The 23132-nt window shown below is 42.3% G+C and overlaps 1 pseudogene; it reads left to right on the top strand.

Annotated features, from left to right (window-relative positions):
* Positions 1-14702: 14702 nt before the first annotated feature.
* Positions 14703-16692, top strand: LOC102141697 (T-complex protein 1 subunit eta pseudogene; annotated as a pseudogene).
* Positions 16693-23132: the final 6440 nt, after the last annotated feature.

The following is a 23132-nucleotide window of genomic DNA, read 5'->3' on the forward strand; positions in this document are numbered from 1 at the left end:
CTTCACAGTAGGCCTTTTTGGGAGAAGTGAACATTATTTAATGTTGTGTTTACTGTGAGCAGTGGTTATTTCTGGGCTGTAAGTTGGGAGTACTGAAGGGGAAATATTGACTTTTATAATTTATAAGACTGTATAGCTGTTGAATTTTTTGTACAATGAGCTTGTTGTAAATTATTTTCTATTTTTTAAAAATAAGTGTTGACATCTGCTTCAGCCAAGAGGGAGCAACAGGGACTGAACTTACTCTGTAGCCTGAAATGAAAAATATGGGAAAAAATGTATGAGACAATGGTTTCAGACATTGAGCAACAGGCAATGCAGGGCCCAAGAGAAGGGAGACAAAGGAAGTGAACATGCTGCTTGCTCCAGCTTGCTGCCTGGCGAGGGTTTCCAAGCTGCAATGCAGACAGGGGAACCGAAATAGCATCTGAGTTGGAAAATAGAGCTGAGAATTCAGGGAGGCCAGGGTGGCTAGAGTACTGGAGAGGAGAGAGTGCAACGGAAGGAGGGAGTTCTGGAGATCTGCGCAGGGTTCCTCTGAGTCTTCAGCAGAAGTTCGACCAGGTACATGCATGTGAGAAAACTTCCCAAGACACAGAGGCAACCGCTAGAAAAAAGCCGGCAGAAAAACTTCTGAGCTTGCACTGGCCAGGCAATATATTCATGTTCTCAACAGCCAGAGTGGAGAAAGCTTGTGATAGAAGAGGCATGAGTTTGAGTAGGAAGGGAAGGGATTACAGAGAAGCACATGAAAACTTCTGCAGTGATAGGTGTGTTCATTATCTTGATTGTGGTGATAGTTTCACTGGTGAATACATAGATGAAAGTTAATCAAATTGTATATTTTAAGTGGGTAGAGTCAATTATATGTTAATAAGGCTATTTTTAGAAACCAAGTTTCATTGCATTGTGCATTATGATTTATCTTCTTCTTCTTGTTCTCCTTTCTGTTTTTTTCAGAAATAAACTATCTTTGTTTTAAAAGCCTAAACATCAAAACCTTATCAATGGATAGAAGAATTTTTATGTGAGGATGAAAATGGCAGGAAGATATGTTTCTCTTTTATAAGACAGATCATTAAGAGTAAGAGTGGATCAAATTGATATTTGGACTTTGTAGGTCAGTTTGTTGAATGTTGGAATGAGATGACAGGTATATTAGCTGGGCTGCTGTAACAGAATACCACAGACTGGGAGGCTTATAAACAACAGAAATTTATTCCTCACAATTCTAGAGGCTGAGAAGTTCAAGATCATGGTGCTGGCAGACACTGATGACCACACTGGCAGACACCATCACCAGACGGTGAGGGCCCACTTCCTGGATCATAGACAGCAATCTTCTCACTGGGTCCTCACCTGGTGGGAGGGGTTAGGGAGCTCTCTGGGATTTTTTTTTTTTTGAGACAGAGTCTTTCTGTGTCACCCTGGCTGGAGTTCAGAGGCACAATCTCTGCTCGCTGCAACCTCTGCCTCCTGGGTTCAAGTGATTCTCCTGCCTCACCCTCCTTAGTGGCTGGGATTACAGGCATGTGTGCCACCACGCCCAGCTAATTTTTGTATTTTTAGTAGAGATGGGGTTTCACCATGTTGGTCAGGCTGGTCTTGAACTTGTGACCTTATGATCTGGCTGCCTCAGCCTCCCAAAGTGCTAGGACTTCAGGCGTGAGGCACCACACCTGGCCTGGGATCTTTATTATAAGAACACTAATCCCATTCGTGAGGGCTCCACCTTCATATCCTAATCATCTCCCAAAGTCTCCACCTCCAAATGTCATCACATTAGATTTCAACATAGGAATTTTGGGGAGTTACAAACATCCAATCTATAGCAACACCCTAGTGACCATCGTTTTTTGTTGCCCTCCCCTCCCCACTACTGCCCATCTTAAATACTTTTACAGGCATCGAATAAGTTAAATCAGTGCATGTGAAGTGCTTAGAAGGGCATCTGACACATGGTAGAAGCTCAATAAATGCTAGTTGTTGTTGTTATTGCAACAGAAATGAAGGACCTTTCCCAAGATTAGAAGTCATGAAACCACTTGAAGCCTGAATCTCCTCTACAGCATCCCAACTGAGTGGCCATTGCACTAAGATTCTTCCTTCTCCATATCCCTTTCATGGAGTACCCCTTTCATGGGATCTGCTCTGCTCACATCCCTGGAAGGGGCAGCCGCAACCCCCAGGTGACCACACCCCCTGTTCACTAGGAATGGAATCTATAATGAACACCTGGCCCAAGCAGAGCCAATCAGATATTCTCCCTAAGGAACGTAAAAACAGAATTGAGAAACAAACTGACTCAGCAAATTGACTCAACAAACTGACTCAACAAACTGAGTCAGGGAGGGAAGTGTAGCTGGGAAGCGAGGTGAGCTCCAGGGGACATGGAAGGGGACCATAGCAGAGAGAAACTGTTCAGCAGAAGGGGACAAATGGAACAGTGAAAAGAGGAAGTAGAGAACAGTGCAAACATAGCCCTGAGAAAGGGAGGGAGTGAAGACAGGAGTTGCCTGACACTTTCTGATCTCAAATCTCTCCGCTGAGCACCTACTTGTCCTTCTACCTGGAATTCCTCTCATGGAGTTCTTGCCTTGCAGCCCAGTGTTCTAGGTTCGTCCTAGTTAAAACTCTGTGGATTGCAAACAACAGAAACTCATTTTAGATTGGTTCAAAGAAAAAATAGCTACCGTGTTAACTGGGGGTAAATAGTAGCACGTGCTGCATAATTGTCGTTTTAAGTAAGTAAGTGACTTGCAGAACTCAGAACGGTTCCTGGTAGTCGTAGCACAGTACTTTTTATAAAAGCTACACACATGCACTCACAGGCAGAGAGGAAATGAGGCTGGGCCTTAGGAGAGCCTGGACCAGACACGGCAGAACCCTCAGCAATCAGGCAGCTGGTCTTCCAGTTGTTGCTTCTCTCTTCTGGGACCAAGTAGTCTGAGGTCTCCACTTCTCTCTGCACATCTGATTCACGCTTCTCTGAGTCTGACGTTTTTTGCCCTCCATGTACAGAGCCTAAGTTTATCTCACCTCACCTGCAGCAATGAACAGAAACTCAGAACAGTGACCATCAGTACCAAGAGAGAGACTCTGATGAGTCCAGCTTGGTCCTGTGTCCACCCTAAACTGAGGTTAGTGTACAGAGACCATGAGGCACAAACAGGGCTACAAACACGGCCTTCCCTCTCCTCACTGAGGATGGAACGAGAGGCCATTCTTAGAGGAAGGACGTGGTAGTAACTGGGGAAAATCCTGAAAAGTTGTCTTCTGCATTGACTAAGGCAATGCCCCATGTCTGCTTGACATGTTCATTAATTTTCATTTTAAATTTAAGAAACACTTATAAAAAGTACTGTGCTACGACTACCAGGAACCGTTCTGAGTTCTGCAAGTCACTTACTTACTTAAAACAACAATTACGCAGCACATGCTACTATTACCCCCAGTTCACAGGTAGGGAATGCAATATTTTGTTACTGAAACACCAGGGGTTCAGTTTAGGTCCCGTCGCTTGCAACACAGAAAGCCAATCACTGGATCAAGTATTTTTGGGGAAGAAGGCTTTTTTTGGCGCTGCCAAATAAAGATAAGTGGAGATAAGTCTCAAATCTTCGACCAACTTAAATTGGGTGTGTATATAGTGGGGAAGGGCTGTAGCTACCCACAGGAAAACAGGAAATAAGGAGGGGTAAGGAAGAACAATTGGTCAACAGGAAGCAGATGGTTGGTTAGGAAAACAGGAATTATGGAGGAGTAAGGAGAAGAGTCTGGTGTCTCATTATTTGGGCATGGTGATGTGAGTTTCACTTCCTCCATATTATCTGGAAGTCGGAAGTTTTCCTGAAAAAGGAATTCAGATAAGACAAATGTAAGTTTTAAGCATTAAGAAAAGCAGGGTCCATTTCTAGGCTTAATAGGAAAAAAATGGCAAACATCAGTTCTCTGGGGAAATTAAGCTAGTTTTGCCTTCACACACCAAAACTCCTTCCATCTTTGGGCAACTCTTACTATTCATTAGAATGTTTTCCTTATATTAAGTTACAATCTGTTTTGTAGCTACCAAGTATCTGTCCCAGTTCCTTCTCTTGGGACCACTCAGAGCAACCTATACCTACTCCCAAGTGATGGTCCTTTAAATAATTTTAAAATGCCGTTGAAGCTCAGGCAACTCAGCCTGCTTAGTACGGCACAGTGTTGAGGGTGGCTTATAACAGCAGTGTCCAACACGTGCTGGCTGTGTGACTTTGGGCAAGTCACCTACCCTCTTCAAGCACCAGATCACCCCTCTGTAATATAGGAATAATTGCCTCACCTTGCTTCCCACAAGTGTGGTGAGGATTAAGTGAAACACAGCACATAAAGCACTTGGCACAATGGCGAGTGTGCGCTAAAGGCTCGTAAGTGTTGGCTGGGATCGTCCTCTCTCAGCTCATCTATTCATCACATCATGAGACTTGCAGATCTCCGTTCTGTCATCTCACCTGCTTTCTATCCCACCTGGCTTTGTTATTTTTGCATTTTTCAGCAATCCTGAGGTATAACTGACACATAAAAATTGTAGGCTGGAGCAGTGGCTCACGCCTGTAATTCCAGCACTTTGGGAGGCTGAGGCGGGCAAATCACAAGGTCAGGAGTTCAAGACCAGCCTGGCCAAAGTGGTGAAACCCCATCTCTACTAAAAATACAAAAAAAAAAAAAAATTAGCTGGGCATAATGGCTGGCACCTGTAATCCCAGCTACTTGGGAGGCTGAGGCAGGAGAATCGCTTGAACCTGGGAGGCCCAGGTTGCAGTGAGCCGAGATGGTGCCACTGCACTCTAGCTGGGCAACAGAGTGAGACTCCATCTCAAAAAAAAAAAATGGTATGTATTCGATGTATATGACATGATCATTTTACGTACATATACATTGTATATGATTACCATGATCACATTAATGAGCATATCCATCACCATACACAGTTACCATTGTGTGTGTTGTATGTGTGGTGAGGGTACTTAAGGTCTACTCTTTTAGCAAATTTCAAGTAAACAATACAGTACTATTAACTATAGTCACCATTCTGTACATTAGATCCAACTTACACATCTTATAATTGAAAGTTTGACCCTTTGAGCAACGTCTCCCCCAGCCCCTTACAATGACTGTTCTATTCTCTGCTTTTTTTTTTTTTTGAGATGGAGTCTCACTCTGTCACCCAGGCTGGAGTACAGTGGCACGATCTCGGCTCACTGCAAGCTCAGCCTCCCGGGTTCACGCCATTCTCCTGCCTCAGCCTCCCAAGCAGCTGGGACTATAGGTGCCCGCCACCACGCCCAGCTAATTTTTTGTATTTTTGGTAGAGACGGGGTTTCACCGTGTTAACCAGGATGGTCTCGATCTCCTGACTTCGTGATCCAACCACCTTGGCCTCCCAAAGTGCTGGGATTACAGGCGTGAGCCACCGCACCTGGCCTATTCTCTGCTTCTTTACGTTTGACTTTTTAGATTCCACATGCAAGAAAACTCATATAATGTTTTATTTTGATGTCTAGCTTACTTAAGTAGTATAATGTCCTAATGTTCTCCTGATTCACCCATCTTGTGACAAATGGCAGGATTTCCTCCTTTTGGTGACTGAATAATACTCCATTGCATATCTATCTATATCTATATCTATCTATGTATCTATATCGCATTTTCTTAATTGACCTGTCAATGAACACTTAGGTTGTTTCCATATCTTGGCTATTGTGAACATTGCTGCAATGAACATGGGTGTACAGATATCTCTTGGAGATACTGCTTTCGTTTCCTTTGGATACATACTTAGACGTGGGATTGCTGGGTCATATGTTAGCTCTGTTTCTAATAGAACTTTTTTTTGTGCTGTTTTCCATAATGGCTATACCAATTTACATTCCCACTAACAGTGTGCAAGGGTTCTCTTTTCTCCACACACTCACCAACACTTGTTATTTCTTGCGTTTTGTTTTTTTACATGATAACACCACTTTAACAGATGCAAGGTGATGTCTCATTGTGATTTTGATTTGCATTTCCCTGATTATTAATAATGTGGAGTACTGTTTAATGTATTTGTTGCCCACTTGTGTTTTCTTTGAATAAAATGTCTATTCATGTCCTTTGACAGTTTTTAAAAATCAGGTTTTGTTTTTGTTTTTGGTATTGAGTTGTATGAGTTCTTTCTGTGTTAAAGACCAACATTGGATATTAATTCTTTATCAGATATATGGTTTGCAAGTATTTTCTCCCATTCTGTGGGTTGCCTTTTCACTCTGTTGATTGTTTCCTTTGTTGTGCAGAAGGTTTTTACAGTCCCAGTTGCTTATTTTTGCTTTTGTGTGCTTTTGGTGTCATATCAAGAAAATTATTACCAAGACCAATGTTAAGAAGCTTTTCACCTATATTTTCTTCTAGTAGTTTCAGTTTCAGGTCTTACATTTAAATCTTAATACATTTTGGGTTAACTTTTGTATAGGTTGTAAGAAAAAGGTCCAACTTCATTCTTTGAATATGGTTACCAAGTATTCCCAATACCATTGATCAAAGAGACTATCCTTTCCCTATTGCATATTCTTGACACCCTTGTCAAAGATTAGTTGACCATATATGTGTGGGGATATTTCTGAGCTCTCTGTTCTGTTCCCATATTGGTCTATATGTTTGCTTTGATGCCACTACCATACTGTTTTGATTACTATAGTTTTGTAATATAATTTGAAATCAAGAATTGTGATGTCTCCAGTTTTATTCTTCTTTCTCAAATTGCTTTGGCTATTTGAGTTCTTTTGTGGTTCCACTTTTTTTTTTTTTTTTTTTTTGAGATGGACTCGCACTGTATCACCTAGGCTGGAGTTCATGGTGTAATCTCAGGTCATTGCAACCTCTGCCTCCTGGGTTCAAGTGATCCTCCTCCCTCAGCCTCCTGAGTATCTGAGACTACAGGTGTGCACCACCACACCTGGCTAATTTTTGTATTTTAGTAAAGACGGTTTCACCATGTTGGCCAGGCTGGTCTTGAACTCCTGACCTCAGGTGACCAGCCCACCTCGGCCTCCCAAAGTGCTGGGATGAGCTACTGTGCCCAGCCTTGTGGTTCCATTTGAATTTTACGATTGTATTTTCTATTTCTGTGAAAAATATCATTGGAATTTTGAGAGGGATTGTATTGAAACTGTAAAACATTTTGTGTAGTATGGACATTGTAAAAATATTAATTCTTCCAATCCATGAACACAGGATATCTTTCCTTTTATTTGTGTCTACTTTAATTTCTTTCATCAATGTCTTATTTTTCAGTGTACAGACCTTTTACTTCCTTGGTTAAATTTATTCCTAAGTATTGTTTGCTTTTTGATGCAATTACAAATGTGTCTTAATTTATTTTTTAGATAATATATTGTTAGTGTATTGAAATCCAACTGATTTTTGTATGTTGATTTTGTATTCTACAACTTTGCTGTATTAATTAACTTAACTTATTTATTTTTGAGACAGGGTCACTCTGTCACCCAGGCTGGAGTGCAGTGGTACAATCATGGCTCACTGCAGCCTGGACTTCCTGGGCTCAAGTGATCCTCCCATTTTTAGCCTCCTGAGAATGAGGGTCTCACTTGTTGCCCAGGCTGATCTCAAACTTCCAGCCTGAAGCAATCCTCCTGCCTCAGCCCTCCAAAGTACTGGGATTACAGTTGTGAGCCACCATGCCTGGCCTACTGAATTTATTTATTAGTTCTAATGGTTTGGGGGAGTAGTTTTTAGAGTTTTCTATATATAAGATCATGTCATATACAAACAGAGACAATTTAACTTCTTCCTTTCTCATCTGAATATTTTCTTCTCTTGCCTAATTGCTCTGGCTAGGACTTGTAATACTTCCTTGAATAGAAGTACTAAGAGTGGGCATTCTTGTCTTTTTCCTGATTTTGGGGGGAAAGCTTTCAGCTTTTTGAGTATGATGTTAGCTGTGGGCTTGTTGTATACAGTCTTTATTATGTTGAGATACATTCCTTCTATATCTAATTTGTTGAGAGTTTTTATTATAAAAGGATGCTAAATTTTGTCAAATGCTTTTTCTGTGTCTGTTGAGATGATCGTATAATTTTTATCCTTCATTATATTTATATGGTATGTCACATTTATTGCTTTGCATGTTGAACCATCCTTGCATCCCAGGGATAAATCCCACTTGATCATGGTGTATGATCTTTTTAATGTGCTGTTGAATTCAGTTTGTTGGTATTTTGTTGAGAATGTTTGCATCTGTGATTACTGGGGATATTGGCCTGTAATTTTCTTTTCCTATGTTCTTCTTATCTGGCTTTGGTGTGAGGGTAATGCTGGCCTTGTAAAAGGAGTTTGGAAGTGCTGTCTGCCCTTCAATTTTTTTGGAAGAGTTTGAGAAAAATAGATGTTATTTCTTCTTTAAATATTGTGTAGAATTTACTCATGAAGCTATCTGAGCATGGCCTTTTCTTCATGAGATTTTTGATTGTTGATGCAATCTCCTTACTTACTAATGTTCTATTCTGATTTTCTATCTTTATGATGCAGTCTTGATAGGTTATGTTTCTAGCAATTTATCCATTTCTTCTAGGTTATCCAATTTGTGGGTACACAATTGTTTATAGTAGTCTCTTATGATCTTGTCCTTCTGTGATATCAATTATAATGTCTTTCTTTCATTCATAATTTTATTTCATTTATAACTTTAATCATTTGAGTCTTCTCTGTTTTGTTTTCATTAATCTAGTCTAGGTTTGTCAATTTTATCTTTCAAAAAACCAACTCTTCATTTTGTTTATCTCTTCTATTGTTTTTCTAGTCTCAAATTCATTGATTTCTGCTTTAATTTTTATTATTTCCTTCCTTTTGCTGACTTTGGGCTTAGTTTGCTTTTTTTTTCCTAGTTCCTTGGGGTTTAAAGTTACATTATTTGAGATCTTCCTTTTTTCTTTTTTTAGTATTTAATTATTAGACTTAATATTCTGCTGAATCTTTTTTAATCTAGGCATTTATTGCCATAAACACCTGTCTTAGTCTGTTTTGTGCTGCTATAACAAATACCTGAGATTGGGTCATTTATAAATACCATAAATTTATTTTCTCACAGTTCTGGAAACTGAGAAGTTTAAGATCAAGGCACTGGCATTTGGTGTCTAGTGACGGCCTTCTTGCTGCATGCCCACATGGTGGAAGGCAGAAGGGCAAGCTAGCCAAATGGTACGTGAAACCTCTTTTATAAGAGTAGTAATCCTATCAAGGAAGGAGGAACCCTCATGACCTAATCAACTCTTAAAGGCCCACCTCTTAACACTGTCACATTGGTAACACCTGAATTTTAGAGAGAACACATCCAGACAATAGCAACATCCATCTTAGAACTGCTTTTACTGCATCACATAAGTGTTAGCATGTTGTGGTTCCATTTTGTTTGTCTCAAGATACTTTTTGCTCACTTGGCTTTGTATCCTCTATAAACTGATGATCCTGCCTTCTATGTCTTCATCCAAGAAATCTATGTAAAATATGGACTATGAGAAGGCCAAGGGGAGAGCCTTGAGACACTTCATTGAAAACTTATGCCAACATTGATATCAATTTGTTAATTTGAATCCTCTGACTATGATTATTAGGTTATTTTATTTTAAATTTTTTTTTTTTTTTGAGATGGAGTTTCGCTCTTGTTACCTAGGCTGGAGTGCAATGGCGTAATCTCATCTCACAGCAACCTCTGCCTCCCGGGTTCAAGCGATTCTCCTGCCTTAGCCTCCCCCAAGTAGCTGGGATTACAGGCATGTGCCACCATGCCTGGCTAATTTTGTATTTTTAGTAGAGACAGGCTACTCCATGTTGGTCAGGCTAGTCTCAAACTCCCAACCTCAGGCGATCCGCCCGTTTTGACCTCCCAAAGTACTGGGATTACAGGCGTGAGCCACCGTGCCTGGCGATTATTAGTTTATTTATCCACCCAGTTGCCCTTATCCAGCCCATATATTTCCATCTTCTCCATAAACATGTGCAAAATTGTCAAAAATCTTGGAGTTGAGGCTATTGTGTTCTCATACTTGCCAATTTATAACAGCAATTAAAAAATAAAAATATACTGGGGAATTTAGTAAGCAATTTAAGGTTCTGATGAGAGTTTTTTTTTTTTTTTTTTTTTTTTTGTCAGAATTTTCCAAATAGGCCCTCAAAAACTGTTGCTAGAATTTTGTACAGGATTGATAGCGGACTGGTATAGTCTTTGCAAAATAAACTATACTCCCCTCTTGACGTTTGGAATAACTTTTGCCCATTTCTGTAGTCTAAACACCTTTGATAATGTCCATCATCTCTCAAAGGTCACAAACAATGGTCCAGTCCTCTCATTTGCAAATTGGTATCTGGGGCTGTCATTCATGTAGATTAGGAAACCTGGGCTCACCGAGAGCAGTTAGGACTCCCTGACGGTCATTCCTCCCCTAACTAGTGTTTGTTCTCTCTGGTTAGTCTGAAGATCATTCCCTTTGCCAAAAAAGAAATACTCAATGCCCAAGCACCTAAGTTTCCATGGCACCTATAAAATACTGGAAGCTGACAGTATTTCTGATTGAATAGGTGATAGGAAAGGGGTAGGGACCAGACACTGGAGAGGACTAGAGACAAAGACATAAAACTGTTTCTCTTTTCAGATGACATGAATGACTGTGTACATAGTAAAGCTTTGTCTGCTAAATCCAACATCTGGATTCATTCAGTTTGTTTTTATTGACTGCCTTTTTTCTTGAGTAACATTTTCCTGCTACTTTGCAGGTTGCACTAATTATTTTTGCTTTGTAAAAGAAAACAAAACTAAACAACTACTCCAAAGCTTAATGGTTTAAAACAACAACCGTTTTGTGGGTTCTCATAGATTCTGTGGGTCAGGAAATTTGGAGAGGGCACAATAAGTATTATTTGTCTCTGTTCCGTGGCTGGGAAGACCCAAAAGTGGTGACTCGATTCTTGGTGGAATTACATGGACATTCCTTTACTAGCATGTCTGATGCCGGGGTTAGGATGATTTGATATCTAGGCCCACTGGCTTTACTACCAACATGTGGCTTGGCTTTCTCACACCATTGGCCTGAGTGGTCTGACTAAACATCTCCCAAAATGCCTCACATCCCAACACTGTTGCACTGGGGATTAAGTTTCTGACATGTGAATTTTGGGGGACACATCCAGACTATAGCACCCATCGAGAGTCAAGGGGAAAAGACAGAGACTCTGCCTCTTGATGGGAAGTGTGTCAAAGAATTGGCAGCCATTTTTCAAAACCACCATACCATCCAGAGATTTTTCATTATTTTATCTTGGCTATTATTGATGACACATTGTAGAAACTCTGGATTCTGTTATTTTCCTCTGAACTGTGTTGATTTTTGTTCCAGTAGGCAATTCAATGATCTGTTAACCATCTTGAACTTTAGAAGGCTTAGTTTTATGCTCTATTAGGTAGATCTGTGGCTAGATCTGTTCCTGTGACTTTCTAAATACAACCTCAAAACTCTGTCTCCCCTGCTCATCTTGACAGGGATTGATTTTAAACTTTGTTGGGTAGATCTCACTCTGGGATGTGACCCTTATTTCTAAGCTATGGCCTTAGGATGTTCGTGGTGTTAATAAAGTATTAACAACATCTCTCCTCTCTCCTCCCCCAGTGTCCTGCAACACTGCTCTGCCTCTACTATCTCTGTTTCAACCCCATAGCAGTGGTTCTCTGGTAGGCTTTAGGAGGTCTCACTCTGAGCAAGCACTACTTGGCCAAGGATTCTCCCCGCAGACTTCTGCTCGTCCTCTCCACTTGGCAATTCCCTCTTTGGTGACCTGTCCTGCAAATTCCAGCCACTTTAGCTGCCCCAAGCTCTGATCTCTCCCTTCTACACCTAGTGAGAGTCCTGTGCTCTGCTTGGACTTCAACTCATTGCACCATGGGGAACTGTCCCCAGGCAGACAGTTGTAGGGTTCACCATGGGAATTTCCCTTCTCTCAAGGATAGCAGTCTTGCACTCTCTGTTGTCCACTGCCTGACAACAGCTGCCTATTTTCTTTATTCCTGGGATGCAAGGTGGTTTAACATATGCATAGTAATAAATATGATTCACCACATAAGCAGAATTAAAAGTAAAAACCATATGATCATCTCAATAGATGCAGAAAAAGCTTCCAATACAATAATACAATTTGTATTGTAAGCTTCCAAAACAAAAAGCTTACAATACCTTCATGGCAAAAACTCTCAACAAACTAGTCACTGAAGGAGCATACCTCAAAATAGTAAGAGCTGTCTATGACAAGACCACAGCCAACATCATACTGAATGGGCAAGAGCTGGAAACATTCCCCTTAAGAACAGCAACAAGACAAGGATGCCCACTCTCACCACTTCTATTGAGCATAGCACTGGCAGTCCTAGCCAGAGTAATCAGGCAAGAGAAACAAAGAAAAGACATCCAAATAGGAAAAGAAGTCAAGCTGTCTCTCTTCACTGTCGATATGATAATAACTAGAAAACCTTAAAGACTCTGCCACAAGGCTCCTAGAACTGATAAATGATTTCAGTAAAGCTTCAGGATACAAAATCAGTGTATGAAAATAGTTATTCCATACACCAATAATGTTCAAGCTGAGAGCCAAATCAAGAATGCAATCCCATTTACAACACACACACACACACACACAGACACACACAGACACACACACACACACCCCTAGAAGTACATCTAACGAAGGAGATAAAAGATCTCTACAGGGATAACTACAAAATCCTGCTGAAAGAAATCATAGGTGACACAAGCAAATGGAAGAACATTCCATGCTCATAGGTTGGAAGAATCAGTACCGTTAAAACGGCCATACTGCCCGAAGCAATCTACAGATTCAATGCTATTCCTATCAAACTTCCAATGTTATTTTTCACATAATTAGAAAAAAACTATTCTAAAATTCATATGGAACTGAAAAACAGCCCCATTAGCCAAAGCAATCCTAAGCCAAAAAAAAAAAAAAAAAGAGAAGCATCCCCTGACTTCAAGCTATCCTATAAGGCTACAGTAACCAAAACAGCATGGTACTGGTACATAGTGAGAATATGCAGTATTTGGTTTTCTCCTCCTGCATAATTCACTTAGGATAATGGCTGGAACAGAATAGAGAACCCAGAAATAAAGCTGCGCATCTGCAACCATCTAATCTTTGATAAAATTGACACAAATAAGCAATGGGAAAATGTACTCCCCATTCAATAAATGGTGCTGGGATAGTTGGCTATTTAAATGTACTCCCTATTCAATAAATGGTGCTGGGATAGTTGGCTATTTATATGCAGAAAATGAAACTGGACCCTTAACTTTCACCATATACAAAAATCAACTCAAGATGGATTGAAGATTTACTTATTTTTTATTGTTTGAGAAGGAGTCTCGCTCTTGTCACCCAGGCTGGAGTGCAGTGGCACGATCTCAGCTCACTGCAACCTCCGCCTCCTGGGTTCAAGTGGTTCCCCTGCCTCAGTCTCTCGAGTAGCTGGGATGCAGGTGCCTGCCACCACACCCAACTAATTTTTGTATTTTTAGTAGAAACTGGGTTTCACTATGTTGCCCAGGCTGATCTCAAACACCTGATCTCAGGTTATCCAAGTGCCTCAGCCTCCCAAAGTGCTGGGATTACAGGCGAGGGTCACCACACCCAGCCAGATTGAAGATTTAAATATATGACCTCAAACTATAAGAATCCTAGAAGAAATTTTCAGAAATACCATTCTGGACATTGACCTTTGGAAATAATTTATAACAAGTCCTCAAAAGCAATTGCGACAAAACCAAAAGTTGAAATGTGAGACCTAATTAAACTAAAGAGCTTCTGCAGGGCAAAAACAAAAACAAAAACAAAAACAAACTATCAACAGAGTAAACAGACAACCTACAGAATGGGAGAACATATTTGCAAACTATACAGTCAACAAAGGTCTAATATCCAGAATCTGTAAGAAACTTAAACAATTCAACAAGCAAAAACCAAATAACCCCCATGAAAAAGTGGGCAAAGCATCAGAGAAATGCAAACCAAAATCACAATGAGATACCATCTCACACCAGTTAGAATGGCAATCATTAAAAAATCAGGAAACAACAGATGCTGGAGAGAATATGGAGAAATAGGAACACTTTTACACTGTTGGTGGGACTATAAACTAGTTCAACTATTGTGGAAAACAGTGTGGTGATTCCTCAAGGATCTAGAACTAGAAATACCATTTGACCCAGCTATCCCATTACTGGGTATATACCCAAAGGATTATAAATCATGCTGCTATAAAGACACATGCACATGTATGTTTATTGCAGCACTATTCACAATAGCAAAGACTTGAAACCAACCCAAATGTCCATCAGTGACAGACTGGATTAAGAAAATGTGGCACATATACACCATGGAATACTATGTAGCCATAAAAAACGATGAGTTCGTGTCCTTTGTAGGGACATGGATGCAGCTGGAAACCATCATTCTCAGCAAACTATCGCAAGAACAGAAAAACAAACAACACATGTTCTCACTCATAGGTGGGAATTGAACAATGAGCTCACTTGGACCCACCAGGGGGAACATCGCACACCGGGGCCTATTGTGGGGAGCGAGGAGAGGGGAGGGATAGCATTAGGAGATATACCTAATGTAAATGACGAGTTGATGGGTGCAGCACACCAACATAGCACATGTATACATATGTAACAAACCTGCACATTGTGCACATGTACCCTAGAGCTTAAAGTGTAATAATAAAAAAATTAAAAGAAAAAAAAGAAAAAGTGGGCAAAGAACAGGAACAGACACTTCTCAAAAGAAGACATACAAAGTGGCCAAAAAACGTGAAAAAATTCTCAGCATCACTAATCATCAGAGAAATGCAAATCAAAACTGTAGTGAGATACCATGTCACAGCAGCCAGAATGGTGATTGTTAAAAATTCAAAAATCTGGTGGGTTGCTGGGCGGACCTGTCACAGAGAAGAGAGGAGAGTAGTGGACCACTGAATAAGCTTCCAAAATGATGCCCACACTAATTATCCTGTTGAAAGAGGGAACTGATAGCTCCCAAGGCATCTCCCAGCTTGCGAATAGTATCAGTCCCTGCCAGGTGATTGCCAAGGCTGTAAGAGCCACCCTGGGTGCCTGTGGCATGGACAAGTTTATTGTGGATGGCGGAGGCAAAGCAACAATTTCTAACGACGTGGCCAGAATTCTGAAACTTCATGTTGTCCATCCTGCAGCAAAGACTTTAGTGGACATTGCCAAATCCCAAGACACTGAGGTCGGTGATGACACCACCTCAGTGACCTTGCTGGCTGCAGAGTTTCTGAAGCAGGTGAAACTGTAGGTGAAGGAAGGTTTACACCCTCAGCTCACATTCGAGCTTGTCTGCACAGTCACCCAGTTGGAGTTAACATGATCAAAGAGATTGCTGTGACTGTGAAGAAGGCAGATAAAGTGGAGCAGAGGAGGCCGCTGGAGTAGTGTGCCAGGACCGCTCTGAGCTCCAACTGATCTCGCAGCAGAAAGCATTCTTTGCTAAGATGGTGGTGGATGCAGTGATGATGTGTGATGATTTGCTGCAGATTAAAATGATTGGAATCAAGAAGGTACAGGGTGGAGCCCAGCTGGTGTTGCATTTAAGAAGACTTTCTCTTATGCTGGGTTTGAAATGCAACCCCCCAAAAAATACCAAAATCCCTAGATTGCCCTTTTGAATGTTGAGCTGGAGTTGAAAGCTGAGAAAGATAATGCTGAGATAAAAGTCCACACAGTTGAGGATTATCAGGTGATTGTTGATGCTGAGTAGAACATTCTTTATGACAAGTTAGAGAGGATCCATCATTCTGGAGCCAAAGTTGTCTTGTCCAACCTCCCCACTGGGGACGTGGCCACCCAGTACTTTGCTGACAGGGACATGTTCTGTGCTGGCCAAGTACCTGAGGATAATCTGAAGAGGATGGTGATGGCCTGTGAAGTCTCAATCCAGATCAGTCCGAATGCTCTCTCAGCAGATGTGCTGCATCGATGCCAGGTGTTTGAAGAGACCCAGATTAAAGGTGAGAGGTACAGCTTCTTTACTGGCTGCCTCAAAGCCACAACATCCACCTTCATCCTCCGTGGCGGTAGTGAGCAGTTTATGGAGGAGACAGAGTGGTCCCTGCGTGATGTCATCATGATCATCAGGAGGGCCATCAGGAATGAGTCAGTGGTGGCTGGTGGCAGGGCTATTGAGAGGGCGCTCTCCAAGTACCTTCAGGATTCCTCAAGGACTATTCCACGAAAGCAACAGCTGTTGATTGGGGCATATGCCAAGGCCATGGAGACTGTCTCATTCCAGCTGTACAACAATGCTGGCCTTGGGGCCACAAAGATTCTCAACAAGCTGCAAGCATGCTATACCCAGGGGCATGTGATATGAGGTGGACATCAACAATGAGGACATTGCTGACAACTTTGAGGCCTTCGCATGGGAGCCAGCTTTGGTATGGATCAATGCCCTGGCAGTGGCCTCTGAGGCTGTGTGCCTGATCGTGTCTGTGGATGAAACCATCAAGAACCCCGATCGACTGTGGATGCTCCCCCAGCAGCTAGCTGGGGCCGTGGTCGCGGCTGCTCCCATTGAGAGGCACCCCGCCTATCACATGACTGGCTGGCAGGCTGGCTGCAGGGTGCACTTACTCTCCTTGGTTTGGTTTTTTTTTTTTTTTTTTTTTTTTTTTTTGAGACGGAGTCTCGCTCTGTCGCCCGGGCTGGAGTGCAGTAGCCGGATCTCAGCTGACTGCAAGCTCCGCCTCCCGGGTTTAGGCCATTCTCCTGCCTCAGCCTCCCGAGTAGCTGGGTCTACAGGCGCCCGCCAACTCACCCGGCTAGTTTTTTGTATTTTTTTAGTAGAGACGGGGTTTCACCGTGTTAGCCAGGATGGTCTCGATCTCCTGACCTCGTGATCCGCCCGTCTCGGCCTCCCAAAGTGCTGGGATTACAGGCTTGAGCCACCGCACACGGCCATGGTTTGGTTAGTTGACTTTACAAGGAAGGGGTAGTCACTGGCCCACTCTGTTCTTACTGGAGGCTATTTAAATAAAATTTGAGACTTTGCGGGGGAAAAGTCAAAAAATAGCATATGGGTGATGAGGCTATAGAGAAAAGGGAACGCTTTACGCTGCTGGTGAAAATGTAAAATAGTTTAGCCACTGCAGAAAGCAGTTCAGGGGTTTCTCAAAGAGCTTAAAACAGAACTGCCATTTGACCCAGCAATTTCACTACTGGGCATATACCGAAAGGAAAAGAAATCATTCTAGCGAAAAGACACATGCTTAGGTGTTCATTGCGGCACTATTCACAATAGCAGATGTAGAATCAACTTAGGTGCCCATCAATTGTGGATTGGGTAAAGGAAATGTGGCACATATACACCATGGAATACTATGCAGCCATAGAAAAGAACAAAATTGTGTCCTTTGTATCAACATGGATGCAGCTGGAGGCCATTATCCTAAGTGAATTAATATAGGAACAGAAAACCAAGTACCACATGTTCTCATTCTTAAGTGGGAGCTGAGCTTTGGGTACACTGGGGACTATTAGAGGGGGAGACAGGGGAGGACTGAAAAACTGCCATTGAGTACTGCGCTGCTGCTCACTACTTGGGATCATTCACATCGCAAACCTCAGTGTCACACAATATATCCATGTAACAAACTGCACATATACTCCCGGAATCTAAAATGTTAAAATTATAAAAAAGAGAAAACCACAATGCATTCATACGTTTCTCTTGTAATCCTATTTTAAATATAACTAGAATTTTCTGTTACTGCATAGCTTTTTTCCTAGTTTGAAAAATAAAATAATAATAACAATAACAGGCCGGGCGCAGTGGCTCACGCTTGTAATCCCAGCACTTTGGGAGGCCGAGGCGGGTGGATCACGAGGTCAGGAGATAGAGACCATCCTGGCTAACAGGGTGAAACCCCATTTCTACTAAAAAAAAAAAAAACCAAAAACTCGCCGGGCGCAGTGGCGGGCGCCTGTAGTCCCAGCTATTCAGGAGGCTGTGGCAGGAGAATGGCGTGAACCTGGGAGGCGGAGCTTGCAGTGAGCTGAGCGAGATTGCGCCACTGCACTCCAGCCTGGGTGACAGAGTAAAACTCTGTCTCAAAATAATAATAATAATAATAATAATAATAATAATAATAATAATAAAGAGGCCAGGCACAGAGGCTCATGCCTGCAATCCTAGCAATTTGGGAGGCTGAGGCAGGGGCTCACTTGAGCCCAGGTGTTTGAGACCAGCTTGGGCAACATAGTAAAATGCCCACCTCTATAAAAAAATCTAAAAATTAGCTGGGTGGGATGGCTCACACCTGTGGTCCCAGCAGTATGAGAGGCTGAGGCAGGAGGATTGTTTTGGCCCAGGTGTTCAAGGCTGCAGTGAGCTGCGTTCACACCTCTGTACTCCAGCCTGGACAACAGAGAAAGACTGTCTCAAAAAAAAAAAAAAAAAGAAAGAAAGAAAGAAAGAAAAACCCACAAAAAAGCCCCCACCAAATCTATTGCAACATCAGTCAAAATTTTAGTTCTACTTATTAGATACAATTTTATTCTTATAGCAAGTATTTCAAAATTGTTATCTGTTTTTTAAAATATATAAAATATCTTCTTGTTGAAGCGACAGGTGCTTTGAATTGTTACCTTTATGTTTGTTGAAACTATGAAGGAGAAATTAGGAAGACATTAGGTTTAAAATGGAAGACAGACTACGTGCATTATATTCTTGTAAAACTATGAAAATAAAAACAAAAGAACAAAACTCAAAAAAAGCTGCCTATTTAATTCAGTTTCATGATTATAATAGAAGGGATAGTCTGAAAACAGAGTTGCAAGTAAGCTTATAATTTGTAAAGATCTGATAAAAATTATCAGATAATAAGAATTTACAACCATATCCTCACTGAGAATGGAGGAGAAAAAGAAAGATTTCCATATTACGTTTATTTAGAAACATGTTTGGTGTGTCTAGTTTAAAGTAAAATAGAAAAAAAAATAACACACACAATTTTTTTTTTTTGCATTCAGTGTTAAAGTGTTTATCAGAAAAGAACTACTTGTGGCTGGGCTCAGTGGCTCATGCTATAATCCCAGCACTTTGAGAGGCCAAGGAGGGCAGATCACCTGAGTTCTGTAGTTCGAGACCAGCCTGGCCAAGATGGTGAAACCCTGTCTCGACTAAAAATACAAAAATTAGCTGGGCATTGTGGCACATGCCTGTAATCCCAGCTACTCAGGAGGCTGAGGCAGGGGAATTGCTTGAGTCTGGGAAATCGAGGTTGCAGTGAGCAGAGATTGCGCCACTACACTCCAGCCTGGAAGTTGAGTGAAACTCTGCAAAAAATAAAATAAAATAAAGAATTACTTGCATTGTGCTCACATAATTTATGCAGTCAGTTTTGCTATACCAGCTTGTTTGAAAACCATACTTTATTCCAATGCAAATGATATATTAGGGAAGAATGTCAGTGTAATGTGAATGCACGTTTGCTTATGCGTGACTTAGTCTGTGAGAAATGGTGAATGCAGAAAACTGCATTCACTCAGCTGACCCAAGCTATGTAGGAATACACAATACCTGCTGGCAGGCACCCCAGCCAGCTTCCAGATGCCTTAGTTCATCGTGTGTGTCACTCTCATCCATGTCTGGTTATACTACCTCCCAAATGATTTCCAACAACCCTTCTTCCTCCACTGCATACTAATCCACAAGCTGCAACTCTTCCAACTCCCTTGGATCCATGCCCTCTCCTCTGTTTAATTCCCCCAATTTCCTCTTAATTCCAGTTTTTCCTCTCTGTTCTTTGCTTACCTTTCTTTTCTCCCTCACTTTTCTTCTCTCCCTCTCACACATAGAGGAGGCGGTGTTGGAACCAGGTGGGCTGGTGGTAGGATCACAGGTCCACAATCTCACGAGCAATGGCTCACTGCAGCTTCAGATTCCTGGGCTCAAGTGATCTTCCTTCTTAGGCCTCCCAAAGTGTTGGGATTACAGATGTGAGCCACTGTGCCCAGCCCTATGTTTTTTTTGTTTTTTTTTTTTTTTGAGACGGAGTCTCGCTTCGTCACCCAGGCTGGAGTGCAGTGACGCGATCTTCGCTCACTGCAAGCTCCACCTCCCAGGTTCACGCCATCCTCCTGCCTCAGCCTCCCGAGTAGCTGGGACTACAGGCGCCCACCACCACGCCCGGCTAAGTTTTTCTACTTTTTAGTAGAGATGGGGTTTCACCATGTTAGCCAGGATGGTCTCGTGATCCGCCCGCCTCAGCCTCCCAAAGTGCTGGGATTACAGGCGTGAGCCACCGTGCCTGGTTTGAAAAATTTTTTGAGTGTTGTGCCTCTAACCTTGTTTTCCCACAAACTTTGTGATTTTTATGGTACTGTTTTGTACAGTGCTGGGAATGTTTTGGAACATATATGTCACATTACAGCAAAATTGACAGTGCTTGAATCTTTATTGCACAGATTATCTTCATAACTTCAGAGGTTATGGAACTCCAGAGATGGAACACCGAGGCCGAGACAGGGTGCAACTTACGAAGGTCATGCATTAAATTGGTTCAGCAAAGGAGTAAGCCGTGTCTGTCAGTGCCATCTGGTCTTGGAAGGGGGTTTGTAACTCCACTTGACTCAGGGAACACAGAGCAGTGGGAGCCAAGGCTGTCAGCGATTGAGGACCCGGGGTGAACAATTCCGCGCTGCCGCTGTGGTATCACCTCCAGGTGGATCTTCCGCCTTCAGGAAGGAGACAAAAGAATGCAGAACCCTGGTCAGATCAGCTCAGGACTGAGCCCTCCATGATCTGTCAGGACTCAGATCCCACCTCTCTCTCAGGGAGCGATCAGCTGCTATTGTTCCCATCCTGCCTCTCTGTCATCTAGTTTATGATTGTTCACTTTCCCTTTACTTCATCATTAGTTAGACCCAGACCTCAGCAGAGATTTTAGGGCTTCAGAACCGAGGAAGATAAAGTATCAGCGGGAACACAGTGGGAAAGCCCACAGTGGGGGCAAGAGTCTTCCAGCTGTGGGCAAGGGTATCCCTGCGGCAGGGCCAGAGCACTGACGGTGGGGCTTGGCACGAAGCCATTTGCCAGGATTTCTGTGTCAGGGTGAACCAGAAACCCACGTGTCCAAGGAATCCCATCTTCTAGTTCTTGCTGTCCTCACGGAGTGTCTAGGCTTCACCTTCGGCCTTCCCTTCTGCTCACAATCCCCTCTCCCACTGTCTGTGTGGCCCTGCCTTCAGCCTGCTTTGCTGGAGCCCAGGCAGCCTTCTTAACTATTTCCTCTTAGGAGTTAAACCTAGAGACCCCTCATCCTTTGGCATATGATATACTTTCCCATGGTCAGATCATCAAGCTGCTGCCCCACCCAACATGTGTCTTGCCCACCCTCTGTGTTTCTGTCCATCAGACCACCCACCACATAGGCACCCCCTGGAGAGTGACCCTGGTTTAAATCAAGCCTGACTTTGCCAAACCACTGTGGATGCATTAATTTGGAAAGGTCCCTGTTAATCTCAGGGCCCACTTGCAAAGCAGAGACAGTCCCCGAGACTCGTTCAGCCTTTGCCTTTCTCCTGTTGGCCAGGGACAGAGAGGGCTCAACTTGACCCAGAGCTAAGCCTCTCAGGTCGTCAATGCCCAGGCGAGAAGTGAAATTCACCTCATCTTATTTCTACGGTGAGATTTGGCAGGGGTCTTGGGGAGACTTAGCAATCTGGTTTCTCCCTGTCCTCATACCAGGAAAAGCCCTGCCCCTGATCCAGAGGCCAGTTGGCCCCATCTCATCCTTTGCTTTGCTTACAGTATACCTGATGCCCTCCCTCCTGACCTGTGATTGGGATTGAGCTGAAGATAGTCACTGAGGTGATTCAAGGGATTAGCACTTGGTACAGGTAGGATAGTGGAGATGTGGTTGGGGACACGGATGGTTGAGGTAAAATGGAACAGAAGAGTGCAGGTTCTTGTCCAAGCTCCATACCCAGGAGATGACCCTTACTTCAGCTGCCACTCAAGTCCTTACATGTCCTGAGCTTTTACTATATAGCAGCCACAATAGATTCTCAGGTTACAAAAGTAATGTCCTCAAGTGAGTTCATCAATTTACTGACATACACCCAATCATAAAACAATGTGATAATTTTTCTGTGGTCAGAATTTCTGAGCTATGAGCGGGGGTAGTTAATTCTATCCAGGAAGATTGGTGACTTCTTAGAGGGGGTGACAGTTAAACTGGACTTGGATAGCTGTCTGGAATTTGGTCAGATAGGAAAGAAAATTCCAGGCAGAGAGATGAGCATGAACAAAAAATTTGGCCGTAATGATGCATGAACAAAAAGTTTGGCCGTAATGATGCACGGCGATTTAGAGATCAGAAGTTCAGTGTGGATGCCTCTAAACGTTCTCTTGTCTGTGTCTGATGGATTTTGATATTTTGTGTTATCATTTTCATTCATTTCAAAATACTTTCTAGTTTTCCTTGTACTTTTTTATTTGATATATAGTATTTGGAAGCATATTATTTGATATCCAAACATTTGAGGATTTTTCCAGATATCTTCCTGCTATTGATTTCTAGTTTATTTCCATTGCGCTCAGACAAGATGCTTTGCATGATTTCAACCCTTTACATATGCTGAGATTTATTTATTTGTTTGTTTGTTTGTTTAGATGGAATCTCACTCTGTCACCTAGGCTGGAGTGCAATGGTGCAATAGCAGCTCACTGCAAAATCCGCCTCCCGAGTTCAAGTGATTCTCCTCTCTCAGCCTCCCTAGTAGCTGGGATTATAGGCCCATGCCCCCATGCCCGGCTAATTTTTGTATTTTTAGTAGAGACAGGGTTTCGCCATATTGGCCAGGCTGGTCTTGAACTCCTGACTTCAAATGATCGGCCTGTCTTGGCCTCCCAAAGTGCTGGGGTTACAGGTGTGATCTATCGTGCCCAGCTAAGATTTATTTTATGATCCAAAAATGGCCCTTCTTGGTGAATGTCCCTGTGTATCTGAAAAG

The sequence above is a fragment of the Macaca fascicularis genome, chromosome 4 (genome assembly GCF_037993035.2).
Source record: "Macaca fascicularis isolate 582-1 chromosome 4, T2T-MFA8v1.1".
Taxonomy (NCBI): domain Eukaryota; kingdom Metazoa; phylum Chordata; class Mammalia; order Primates; family Cercopithecidae; genus Macaca; species Macaca fascicularis.